Consider the following 13,448-nt stretch of genomic DNA (forward strand, 5'->3'; position numbering starts at 1 on the left):
TAACAGTATTTAGATCAGGCCCCAAATATGTGTAATTACCTTTCTCTTATTAAAGCTATTAGAGTGCAATTGTCCTCCCATCTGGATTTTATGTTCTGGCTATTAATGCTATACATGTTTTAAAATACAGAGCTCCAAGCCCTGCTCTGCTCCTAATAGCTAAGGCCTAAATTCCCTTTTTGGCAAAGAGGCAGGGAGAAACTCTTGGGACTCTAAATATAAGCATCATCCTCACATAGGGGATGTGTTTAGTACTGTAGTTATAGATAATTCACCCGCTGATATGATTCCAGTATTCCTCCCATTAAAATTACTGGGACTTTTGCCATCAAGTTCAGCAGATACAAGACTGTGTTCTTCACTTAAGTATTAGCAAAATATATGCATATTTGCTCATGAGGTTCCATAGCAAGCTTTCTCTTTCACTGAGTCAGTGTATATTCTACAAGGGCTAAAATTTTGTGGTCTTCTATAATGCAGATGATAGTCATAATTTCTAAATAAAATCTGTGGGCATCAGTTGGTATTTTCAGAGGTCCTATTTTTTACAAAAGAAATGTTTCATATAGACTCAAAAGCAAGTGTGGTCTTAAAGAGCACATCCATTTAGGATGGAATATTTGAGGAAGTCTGTGGGAGTTAGTATCCAATTTCCAGTATTTTAATAGAATTTAGGTCCCTAGCTCGTATATACTCTCCAGAAACTCTCAGACTTTTTTACTCCTCAAAATTTTCAATGAAGACCAGAATTCTGCTGGGCTAAAACACAGACCAAGTGACAATTTCTGCCTGAAAGAATCCTGTACATAATCACTTCAAACATAGGATCTGGTCAAAGAAAAGAAACCATAGGTTTGTGTAAAAACGCCTTATACCTACAATATAGAAAAAATATCTTGTTTTGCCCTAGTGTTTCTTAAAATCATCATTTAATGAATAAAACTATCTATCTAATACATTTTTTTCTTAAAGATTTAATTCAGTGACTTGGCATTAACTAAAGGACACATGATTCCTCAGGTTTCATGGCAGGTACACAAATGTTTATTGAAGAGAGAAGCATTTAGGGACATAAATCCATGCTGCTTGTTGAGGCATAACTTACTGTTGCCCTTGGGAGGGAAAGACACGCTGCATTTTTGTGTGTGTGTTAACGAACACATATTTAATATACCGGCACATTTTACTTGCTACAACACTCAGGTTTTCATTTTCCATTTTTATTTAACATCCATTCCAATGGCACTTAATTTTCTACGGTCTAGGCACAGATGAGTTAAAGTATTCTGAAAAACTCTGAACATTAAATAGAGCTGGTAACAAATATCTGTGTTTATTTCATAACTACTCTGTACATGTATCTCAAAAGGAGCCTATTTATTATCTGTATATGATTCAAAGATTGTCATGATAAATATAAAATTGTACTCAGGGGAAGAGTAAATAGGGATATAAAAATCAGGAAACGTTGTGACACGTGAATTATTATCACTATATATTAGTGAAATAAGTTTTGTGTTTTGAACAGTTTTTCGTATTGATTTAGTTGTGAAGGTTATGTATTTGGGCACTGCTGAACTCCACAAATTTCTGGTACCTTTCTACCTGCATCCTCTATGCTGCTGGGTTTGCTAATGCTTTTGAAATCCACACTACTGAAAATCTGGCTGTTTAATGCCAGTTATCACATTTATGTGACTATAAATAGAATAAATGATTAAATTACCCAGGATGAAGTCAACAGACCTTCCTGGTGTCATCCTTCAGGTCATTTAAACCGATCACCTACTGGGAAAGAAACTTCCACAGGAGAAGAGCAGTAGGGAGCAAGTGCCTTTTGCCGAACATCAGGCTTGTCCTGTTACCACAGATCCTCTTTTCCAGATGCATGAAGGGATATGCGCTTCAGGGACCTGAGCCAAAATATGAGCCTGTTCAAATATTCAGCGCATGAGGCAACACTGAGCATTTCTATATTTGGGGAAGTGCGCTGATTTTTTCCTCAAACTGACTATGATAGAGCTATACATAATGGGTGTTTGTGATGTTCATAACAATAATACTGTGTAATAATAGAGTATGTAATGGAGTAATAAATATCATTTAGGATGTGAGCCAAAGCCCAGTAAATTCATTAAGCAGACTAGATTTCCAGCCACTAGCAGCAGGCCTTGCACTTAAATCAGAATCACAACATGGGTTTCAGCAACTGTCCATCTCTAATAGAGACTAGAATATTTTTGGAAACTGACTTTAAAATGAGATGTTTGAATAAAGAAAATGCCCTCTCTTCCATAAATACTAAGTATGAAGCTAGGCATAATAGACATGAATGTGAAAATGGATGCATCTTAGCATGTCTTTGCATCTCAGTTTGATTGCACATTGTGAGAGCTTGTGGCTTGATGCCTTCTCTCCTGGAGCCTCATGATCACGCGAGCCAGGGCGATGGCTGATGCAGCGAAGCTGCCCCTGCAGCAGCAGCAATCTGAAGTGAAGTGCAAGGCACCAACCTCTTGCAGACTTTGGTACAAAATTTGGAAATTTCCATGCAAGTATTACTCTCTAAAACTGCTATCTCACATTTACACAAATCTGCCTGAGATTGTATTGCACGTGGTAGTAAAAACAAAGTAAGGGTGGTGTTGTGGAAAAGGCAACAGGGTCAGACTGAGAAAGCTTTCTTCTAACCCCAGCTCAGCAAGAGGCTTCCAATGCGAGACTGTCGGCTCATTTAGTCCCATACGTCCACCCTCCAGCTGCAGCCTCCTATAGGGCACAGGAATGTGCTCACTGAGTAGTCGGATGCACCATATTGTAGTAGCCCATAAACAATCTGCCTCCAGGATTAAAAAATTCAAATTGGTAGTTAAGGCTAAATGTTTTCATTTTTACTTGGGTACATCTTTACTGTTTTATAGGTATTCAAGGTCTGACACAGGGTTTGTGTGACTGCTCAAGATCTAAAAACTAATGTGTTTTTTCCTGTGCTTGAGGAAATACAGAGCTGATGTTTTATACAAAGACCAAATCCTTTGCCCTCCTAAAAAAGCATTAGCGATCATCCACGTACAGCTTTCCAAATTCTTGCCAATGTGACCGCTACATAGTGGATATAGAGAGATTTGAGGGTACTCAAAAGCTATTGCGTAGTTATTCCCAGTATGTTTTTCCAGGTAGATTCCTCCTACTGGAGATCTAACTGAAAGGCTGTGTGGAAGAACACTGGTAACTGAATGAGCTTATACATTTTTCTGGGTATTGCCAAGATGCTGGTTATGTATAATGCAAGCCAGCTGAATAATATAACAAATTAATATCAAAACTAGAAGAATATGTCATGGACATATTCTTCTAGTTTTGATATTAATTCTTATTATTTGACCAATATTTAAAGTTTAACTAGATATTCTTACTAGCAGTTTGTAATTTACCAAGCTAAAAAAGTAGAGAAACAAACGTTTTCTCTAAGAGTCAGTATAGATTGACGGGCGCATAAAGAACAGGCATTTCAGGAGAGAAGTTAGATCTACAGCAGAAGTGAAAGGGAGCATTTGGAAAGGGAGTCCTGGAAAGCGGGCATTGCTCCACCCGGGTGAACGGTACCGAGCAAAACCTGTGACACGGAGTGCCTGTAACAGTTGTAACGACGGACTGCAGGGCCCTTAGTCTATCTCTGCTGGAAGCCTTTTCGTTAACTGGTCTTTTAGGTGTTACACTGGATAGTACATGGGTGCACATTATAAGTTTCCACGTATTAATACACACACCTGGACATCTTACATTCCTCTGCATAATCTCTGGTGATGTCTACCCCTTTTTTTGTCTCGTGTGTAGTCCTTTGTCTGCAAAGTAGAGATGTTGCTGCTCACTAAAGATACGAGGAAAACTTTCATAATTCCATACTGACTGAACAACTTTAGATGCTATTTAGGCCCAAGGCAAACCTAATTAATGAGACTTAAATGCAGAATTTGCTCAGCCCCCCAGGTTCAGTGGTATTGTAGAAAGCTCCTGCTGTGATGATGCATTAGAGTCACAGATATGATAAAATGAGGCATACATTATTCTTTTTTAATCCTCTATTTTCTGGTACAGAACACCCCCCTCAGACTATGTTTTCAATGCTAACACTCAATCTGTTTCAAATAGAAATACAGTTTTCCCTTTCAGCAGGTTTCCTTCCTATTCCCATTTTGTACAATGGATAAATAACAAGGCTGAAAAGAATGCTTGTCAACTTCAATTTTGCCAAACATTTAAAAGTTATAAAAATAACCTTTAAAAAATCCCCAAACAAACCAAAATATTTCCACAATTTAAGTACAAAGATTACAAAGCTGAACAGACAAATTACAAACAAATAAACCCTGGTAGCCTGCAGAACCAAAATATTTTGTCATGGGGATCCTCCAAGTGAAAGAGCTCAGAAAGAAAAGTAAAACTGACTTTATGTAGACTTCTGTTGTCCAAATAAAAAGGCATGCAAACACACAAGGCAGCCACTGGATGCTTTTATTAGCTGCTGTTTGTAAAAATATAATGCCCGAGTCTGGAGTCCTTCAGATTTACGTACCCATGTGGAGCTTCAGGGATTACAATGGAGAACCAGGAGTTTGCCCAGCTGCTGCAGGATTGGACCCTCAGCCAGTGTGCACAGATTTTACTGGGAAAATATCCCTCTGAGTTAGGACTGTTAAATTTTTCACCACGACAGTTTTGCCAGTGAAACACTGAAATGAATACATTTACACTTACACAAAACTGCATGCTCCAGTTATGGCATATTTCTATATGGAAATGTAAACAAACTATACTGCTAAGCTCCTTTATATGAATATTAGAGCTGATTAGATTTTTACTATTTTGATTATACTGATAGGAGTAAAGCACAAAGCTTGCATATCAACAGTGCTTAAAATCAGACTGGCTAAGAAAATGTATTCACAAAGCTGGTTTGTTAAAGAGAAATCTTTTTGCTGCCCTTCTGTGGTACAGTTATACATTCACTGGCATCACAATTTCCAGCAATGGACGATGACAATATCTGTGGTATGTGTTTGAATCTGTTTGGAAAAAAAAAAAAAAAAAAACAAACAGCAAATCCAGAATAGATGAACTGAGCTGTTTTAACAGATGAAACAAGGAGTAAAGCAAGGGCATAGGGACTAATCCTTTTTTAATGCCAAACTGGAGATTTTTCCTCAAAGGTAAATTCATGTCAGTTATCTCGCTACAGAGACAGTCAGATAACCTTTCTTTGTTCAATTAAATAAACTAAATTTTGAGAGTGTGAGGACCATTTCTCTTTTTGAATGAATAGAAATTCTGTATTTCTAATCGTAATTGTTCTTCCTGGTCTCAGCAGTGAAGGTGGTTACCTTCCTAAAAAGTGGTGTCATTTGTGCCATTGGCACCAAAGGAGCCCAGTGACAGAGACTATAAATCAATTTACAGCCTGTTTAAAAGGAGGGGACAAAACCCATGAACATTAATTTAAAAACTGATTCAGATTACTGTTCTTTTAGGATTAACTAAAGTGGACTTCAATGTCCTTTGAGATTTTAGTGTTAGTGTGATAAAATTCATTGCTTTTAACAACAGACCGGTTTCAGTGACGGTGTTTTTTCAGTACATTGCACACACGTGGCACTGTACAGCAAGTGGAAGGTCACCTGATTAATCCTTGCTCCAAAGGTGTAAGTGGATATGATCGTATGCAATACAAAACCAATACATGTTGATTAGTGTGACAACGCTCCACTGAACAGATGTTTCTTGAAAGGAGAGTGGAAGCAGTTTGGTACAGGAGGCCTCCTTTGCCCTCTCCTGTGGTGGTAAGGTAAAACAGGACCTGACCACAGTGCTTCATGGTCACTGTGGAGTAGCAACACCCCCAATGCCAACCTGGCTCAAATCATATTTAAAGAAAAACCTTTAGTGAAGTCCATACAGCCATACATCCCCTGGAACTCCCAAGATGCCCTGGAGTATCCCAGTGCCAAGGTTAGCTTACTCTCCCAGCCTGTGGTCGTGAGTCACTGCTTGGCATACTTAGCTGTCCTCCCAGAACCGGTTCCTTTGAGGCTCATAAAATGCTCCTCCAAACCAGAGATGAATCTGTTTTACCCCAAAAGGACTGTTTATAGCTATGGCCAGCCCCAAACTCCATGCAGTTAGGCTCACTCACGCAGACAACCACCGAGTGTCTGGTCTGTTGAATAAGGCAGACTAGCACTTTCTTCTCTGAGCTGAAGACTTGTCTCAGGAATACAGAGATGTCTGTGTGGCAAAGGGCTGAGGCCTTGAAGTTACACAGGGATGCATACTCAACCCTGATGGATGTGGCTGTTGAAACCGATTTGATCTCACATGCCTCAGCTCCCCCTATGCCTACCCTGGGGTGGATCCACGCTGACATGGGGAGGAAAAAAAAATGACAAAAGTGTGAAAAAAACCCCATTCCTCTTATTTATTAGGAAGGAGGCAGCATCAAGCATGAGGGATCACGCGAAATCATTGGTCAGGCAACAAGGAATGAACACAAACTGAGGGGGAATGGAAAAAGCAGACAGACGATGCAAGGGAATCGGACAGGTCAGTTGTAGTGCCTTTCAGGACAGTTATTTCTCAGTGAACGACAATGTCTTGTTCCTGGTGAATCCGCACATCTCTGAATCTGGAATTTCCTCTTAAGGCTTCGTTGTGCTCGCAAAACCTAATGAAGATTTTGGTGAAATAGCCTGTCATGCAGAGAGCCTTTCTGCTGAAGTCGTGGGGTACGGGTCCCAGTACGAAACCGGTGGGAGAAGAGAATCGTGTTACGTGTGCTTGGGCAGGTCCAGGGTGTGGTGGCCATAAAGCGTTCCTCCTCCCACAGCTCCTATAGCTATTTGCTGGGGTCTCAGTTAGCAAACCCACTTCAAAATAGGTATCGCTTGATGCTTAAGCTTATTACAATGTCTGGGGCTTTTTCCCCCCCCAATTCACTAGAATGCAATTTAGTGTTGGAAAAGCTGCCATTGTTCTGTACAACCTCTAGCTGCTGGCTGTTGTTCGTCTGCCTGTGTCACTGGGCTGATCAAAGCCTCGCCGGCTTCACTGGAAGCATCACTTGTGAATGTGTCTGGAAGTGCCGCTTAATCACAGCGGCTCATCTTTCAGGGCAACCGCAGGCAGGGGAGCTTAGAGAAACGTGCCGGAGAGTCGGAGTTAACCTTTGGGAGGCTCTGGGAATCTTCTGTGGAACAGAAGGAAGAAGGAGGAGGGCGAGCCATGGAGGTAAAAAATCATGCAAGACTCTTAGGAGAACCCTGATTCAGCAAAACATGGATTTCCCTGCCTCTAACTTCAAGGCTGGCTGAGCTTAATAAAATGGCTAAGCAGACCCATAATTTTAGTTATGGCAAATACCCTAGTCTTCATTGAGATGGCTCACGCGCATAGAGTTGAGTACATGCTTAAATGGGTGGTGAACTAGCTCTCAGTAAAACGATCTTGTTAATGCACACTCTTGGTTGAAATTCCCAAATTGTGAAGGTAGGTACTTTCAGTAATGAACATCTACTCTTGAGGTGGCGTCACATGAGATTTTTTGCCTTTTAGATGTGGATGACAGGTTACTAAAAATCTGTTTCTGTCCACGTAGCATCATTGTGGTACTACCGTGTGCTGCGTACTCCAAGCTTTCCTCTGTGACTGTAGAACACTTTATCTGGTTTACGTTTATTATCTGGCCCAAGAAGAAACAGAAACACCTTTAGGTTTGCGTCATTACATTTCATAGAACAGTCTCATCCACACATTGAACAGATTAACAGAGTTATATTTAAATATAAGTAGGTATGGTGAACTCACTTGTTTAAAGTTTAGCATTTGTAAAGATGTATTTATAAGCAGTTTCCTGACACGTTCATACCAAACATGACACAGACACAACTGCTTCTGCACTCTCACACAATTCTTATTCAGAATTTCAGTAGAACCTCATTGTTGCTGTTAAGTTGTAGCTGTATTTTGTGGAAATGTGTTTTACTCAGAATTCCTCAAAACTCCCATTGACTCCATTCTGATCTGCATTTTTCTGTATAAGCCTAATAGTTAAAATTTCTTTGGGTTCTTCAGGTTTAGGATGAGCAATGATGTTACAGAATGAAGAACACACTTTGTTCCTGAGGAGACTTAAGTCTGCAAAGTCAATGTGTTTCTTCCATGCATCGAGTTACGCATGATATTTTTTGTAATATGAGGGGACAGGGCACATATCTGCAGCCTGTCACTCATGAATCGTCACTCATTTTGCTCAAATGATGTCCTTACTGAGGCAAGGTAGTTCACTTTGGTACGTGATGCAGGAAGGATCCTGTATAAATTGGCAGGAAAAAACAGTATGAACACTCAGTCATATTCCTTAAGTATTAGTTGCAGAGAACATGGTTATTCCTCTGTTTTACCTTTTCTTTCTGAATAGAAAGAGGAACTTAATTCATTACACCGAAATGCCACGTAGTTGACCTCTGCCCTGACCCCATATTCCGGGGGAATCATTCCTGCTCTTACAGGGGTGCGGGCGAGACCCGCCTTTGGTGCGGAGGCCGCTGCTTAAGCGCCGTTTCCTTGGTCCCTTCCTAGGGTCGGCAATGCGCCGGGATGGCGACAGAGCAACTGGAAAATAATTACAAAACACGCATCTGAAAAGAGGATGAGGAAGTGAAATCAGACGGCCTCGCCGCCCTACGGGAAAGGGAAAAAAAGAAATACGAATCCCTGAGCAGATGGCGAGTGTAAACACAGGGGAGCGGAGCCGAATTCCTCCCGGGGAGACTCGGACTTTCCCCCCCCCTCCCGTCTTTGCCTCTCGCCCGAGGAGGCTGCCGAGCCCGGCCCGCCCCCGCCCCGGCGCTGGGCTCGGCGGGGTGCGGCCCCCCGGCCCCCGCCTCACCGGTCCGGCCGCGGCGGGGGGCAGCGCCGGCAGGTGGCAAGGCGGCGGGGCGGGGGGGCACGGAGGCGCGCAGCACCCCCCGCGCCACGCGTGCACACGCGCACGCACAGAGACCCGCGCCACGCCACACGCAGGGGCACGCTCACCGGACGGACGGACGGACGGACGGACGGACGGGCAGGAGCCGCCCCGCATCGCGCCGCGGGCACACGCGCACCGCACCGGCACACGCGCGGAAGCGCCGCCCCGGCCCGCCCCCGCCCTCCCCACGCGCCGCCAATCCGCCCGCCGCGCGCACACACACACACACACACGCACACACACATACGTACATACACATACGGACACGCATACAGGCGCACACGCCCGCCCGCAAGATGAGTGACTGACGACTGACTGGGGTGCCGCCGCTGCGGACGGATTATTCACCCCGCGCCGGGGGGACGCAGGACACCGCCCGCCCGCCCAGCCAGCGCGCAAGCGGGGCGGCGGCGGCGCCGCAGGGGGCCAGGAGGGTCCCCAGCCCCCGCCGGCGGACGGCGAGCGCCCCGGGCGCTGGAGGAGCCCGGCGAGGTAACGCGTCTCCCCGGGCGGCACCGCCGGGCTGAGCCTGCCGGCGCGGCGCAGGGGGGAAGCCGGCCCAGGCCGCGGGGTGCCCCGGGGCGGCGGGGGTGCGCGGTGGAGGGGGCCGCCTCGCCTCCCGCCCCTCAGGTGCTGAGGTGATGCGGGCGGCTGCCGCCCCGGCCGCGGGCGGCCCCCCCCTCCGCCTGGCCTCGCCTCGCCTTCCCCGGCGGCGGGGCGGCGGCTCCCGGCCGCCCTGCGCCGACCCGCGGCGCGGCTGCAGCGGTGGCGGCGGAGGACCGGAGCTGCCGGTGCCGCAGCTCCGCGCTGATCCCCGGGAGCCGCGCTCCGGTAGCGGCGGGGATTAGCCGGGGCGGCCGGGGAGCGGCTGGCGGGGGGGGGGGGGAGGACGGGAGGACACCGGCCCCAGCGCCTTTGTGGCGGGGCGGGCAGAGGCTCGGCGCCCGCAGGTGTCACCCGGGGGCCGGCCCGGGGCAGTGCCAGCGCCAGGGCCAGGGGCCGCGGCGCTGGAGGGGGAGGCCCGGGGGCATGGTGGGGCCCGCCGAGCCCGGCCCGCGGTGGGGCAGGCGGGGGGGAGCCGGTGCCGCGGCGGCTGCACCTCTCTCTGGCAGTCAGCTCCGGCCTCGCTGCTGCAGGTGAAGGGGAGGAAGATCGGGTCCCTTTTTTGTTTGTTTTTGGCGTTTCTTCCCCTCCCCCCCGCCCCGTGTTTATTAAGTAATCTGCCATTTACCTGTAGGGATGACAGGGAGAAGTGGTTTCTGAAACGTGAATGGGTAGGGCCAGGGCACTGGTGCCGTGTGTGGCCTTTGCCGTGGGGTTGGATTTGGAGGCAGGAGCTGGAGGATGCTGCCTGTGTTTTGCAAAAAACGCGTGGCACGCTTAAAAGGTGGAGCAGATGGTGATGGTAGCGCTTATTATGGAAGAGGTTTGTGAAAATCCCCAAAGTCCCATGTTTCCTGTAGCTGGTTTTTGTGTTGCTTCTCCTGGCTGAAAGAGGTTGTCTTTCACTTTTGGCAAGGAAAAGAAAGTTACTGTGAGTTGTCTTGCAAAGGAACGGGGTAGTTCTGCTTTTCCACTGAGGAGGGAACCCACCACAGCTTTATGTCTCTGTCTCGCCTTTGAGATTGACAACAGTAAGTGTCTTGGCACAGAGAGAAACTGCGGTACGCTTTATTTTCTTATTGCACACCTTTATAGTTGAATGTAACTAGAAGGGAGACTCGGAATCTCCTCTTATCCTTTTCTACACCAGATGTGTTTTTCTATCTAGTATATATTGCACTTGAAGTGTTAAACTCTCAGGGGGCATGGAGATGGGATGTGAGGCAAGGTCTACTAGTTACTTCAAACAATTCTCCTTGCTCGTACTTAAGAAGGAGAGGAAAGGAACATGTTGTAAAAGCAGCTGAGGAATATATAATAGTGAAATATTAATGAACTGGAAGAGCTCGGATAGCAAAGACATTGCGCCTAATCATTCAGAAGGCTTCTTGTCCTCTTTACAGCTCCTCGTTGTATGTGTCTCTGTAGTACGAATGCAATTGGTGTAAAGGACAGCAATATTTGTATTTATCTAGCTAGAAGTAGTAATAGTACAGAAAATTTCTTGCATTGGTGATCATCTCTGCAGTGGCTTGCTTTAGCTGTGATTTTTGAGGCTGCTGTAGGACAGAGAATTATTGCAGAAACAGTAAAAGATATTTCAAGAATGTTTTCTTAGAAATGAAATAGAAAGGGCTGGAATAACCTAGAGGAACTCAGACCTGGAATAACCTAGAGGAACAACTAGCCTTAGAAAGTCCTCTTAGAGACATGATGATGACTCTCTTCACCCTGAAGTTGTTGTTACTCATCTCTAGCATCCCAAATAGAGAGCAACATCCCCTAAATAGGCAGCACTGTCTCGGGAGAAGGTAATACATGGCTGTCCAGGATCTGCTGAAAGCGTGTCATACAAACAAGGGATATTTTCTGCAAATTGGGGTTCCTTTACCCCTTGGAGTCTGGAGTGCAATGGTCCCTATAGTTTGAAGAACTTCCCCAGTTTGGCTTGGAGGGATACTAAGTGCTGCAGCTTTCTGTGGCAGTTTGGTGAGGAAATTTAGTTTGGTGGGAAAGTTGTCTGTCAGCCCACGGGGTGAAGTCCTGTAGCCCTGGCTGTAGTCCCTGGCAGGACATTTTGGAATAGCTGGTGCACATTGGCTTGAGCAAGTCCTGCTTTCTGGGAAGTTGCAGGTGCAGGCCTGAGTAGGGGCATAGACATGGGGAGCTGTACCAGAAGGAGGACCTGGAACAGTACATGGAGGTATGTACCATGTCTGGGTTGCAAGAGATAGATAGCATTTAGTGTTTAAATCTGGTAGTCACAGAAGATGCTGAAAAAGCATTTTGTATCCTCAGGTGTAAGCACATGGTTGTGTGAGAGCATGATCTGTCATGCTGCATAAGCTGTGTGTGGTTGAATTTCTCCTTGATTGAAGCCTAATGCCTCACATAAGCCTTTGTAGTTAAGAGCTGGACATTGAACAACTTGAAATAAATTTGGCAATGTTTTTGTTTGCTAGATAAAGTGTTTCATAAATTGCAAGAGAGATGTAGAGATGTTGCTCCATCTGGACAAATTCCTGCTCCTCCATGAAGGCTCATGGAAGATACTATGGCTTTGTTGGATTAGCCCTCCTGAAGTATTTGGAAGGTCAGAATTGCATGAGGTCAGTGTATGGTTTTTATGTGTTGTCGTGAATTGTGCAGATAAAAGGCACTGAGAAAAGTATTTTGTCAAAATGAACTTAATGGTAGATTTTGAAAAACACAAAAATCTGCACGTTCTGAGGACACAAAATTTTCTTAAAGTTTAAGTTCCTGGATTGCTTTCACTGTACTTCTGGAGGTATCCTAATATAAGGAGGCTGTGTATTTAGCAGGTGTTACAGACCTTTGAGGCAAGGTAGGAAGTGAAAGCTGCACTGTTGTTTTTCTGCGGTTGGTTAATACCAGTAAAGCATGCGATGAAATAGCATTTGTGTGTCAGTGAAAGTATTAATGGAAAAGAAGCCTTATAGACACTTCAAGTCAAACTAATAAGCTGTGCATACTTTATTTTTGGAATAACTACCAGCTTGTTAGGGGGAGGAACTGGACTGCATCCTCTGTCTTGCAGAAGTTACGGCTTGTTTTAAGATTCAGTGCCTCAGGTCTTCCTCTTGCGAGTAGTTTTGCTGCAATTGGAGGGGCTCATCACAGGGAGGGAAACAAAAGGAAACGTGTGCAGAAATAATGGCAAGTAGGGGCTGCGTTTATTTCCTGAGAAATAACTATGCAGCTTCATCAGGTTTTTCCCTCATTATTGCATTTACTTGGCAGTTTTCTGCAATGATAGTAAACTGGGTTACCTTGGTAAAGTAAATATGCTTTTGTATTAGACTTTAGCTATTGAATGTGCTGGCTGTGTGAGATGGCACGTAAAATAGAGAATTTGTAAGCACTTAAAGTGTTGTGTGATTTGTACTTGTAACATTTAATGTATTTTCCTATGCTTCAGCAAGGGCCTATAACTTTGAGATTATGGAAGATGCAACCATATGTTTTACATGTAGTTGTATTAAACTATAGCTGTTTGCTAGTTAAACATGTGGTAACTTGTACTTACTGCTTTTTGACTTGTTCTCACTGCACTAGAGGCAGACTGTATCGCTTAGCTAATATAAACTCAGACACTCTGTGATTGAAGACTATAGTATCATTTCTCCATTGTATGGCAACAAAATGTTAATGTTTCCTACAAAGTCTACCGCTTTTACATGAAATGTGATCTGTCCTGTACAGGATAGTTGTTTTATACTATCGTTGTACTTTATTATAAGGGAAAAGAAACCACAGGCAAGCAAAAAGTAAAAGCAGAAAAGTCCTGGATGTGGAAAAAGCA

General features: G+C 44.8%; 1 protein-coding gene and 1 long non-coding RNA gene across 9 annotated transcripts in view; one reads left to right on the plus strand and one right to left on the minus strand.

Annotated features, from left to right (window-relative positions):
- Positions 1–6,448: 6,448 nt before the first annotated feature.
- Positions 6,449–9,182, minus strand: LOC148051469 (uncharacterized). Of its 5 annotated transcripts, none has more exons than XR_015699786.1 (3): positions 9,088–9,182; positions 8,454–8,664; positions 6,449–8,362 (listed from the first exon to the last, which is right to left on the minus strand). It is a non-coding gene; the product is annotated as an uncharacterized LOC148051469 (long non-coding RNA). The 5 variants fall into 5 exon arrangements; XR_015699788.1 differs by having other exon boundaries at positions 6,449–7,732; positions 8,560–8,690; positions 9,088–9,180; XR_015699787.1 differs by having other exon boundaries at positions 6,449–7,732; positions 8,454–8,690; positions 9,088–9,180.
- Positions 9,183–9,290: 108 nt separating this feature from the next.
- Positions 9,291–13,448, plus strand: part of CCSER1 (coiled-coil serine rich protein 1) — a 711,885-nt gene continuing 707,727 nt past the window's right edge. For all 4 annotated transcript variants that reach the window (XM_087737605.1, XM_087737607.1, XM_087737609.1 and 1 more), the window contains exon 1: positions 9,291–9,514. The gene's annotated coding sequence lies outside the window, so the exon portion shown is untranslated. The remainder of the gene's footprint in view (positions 9,515–13,448) is intronic.

This window comes from Nipponia nippon, unplaced genomic scaffold (genome assembly GCF_047370975.1).
Source record: "Nipponia nippon isolate SJK-2023a ecotype South Korea unplaced genomic scaffold, ASM4737097v1 scaffold_6, whole genome shotgun sequence".
In the NCBI taxonomy this organism is placed as follows: Eukaryota; Metazoa; Chordata; class Aves; order Pelecaniformes; family Threskiornithidae; genus Nipponia; species Nipponia nippon.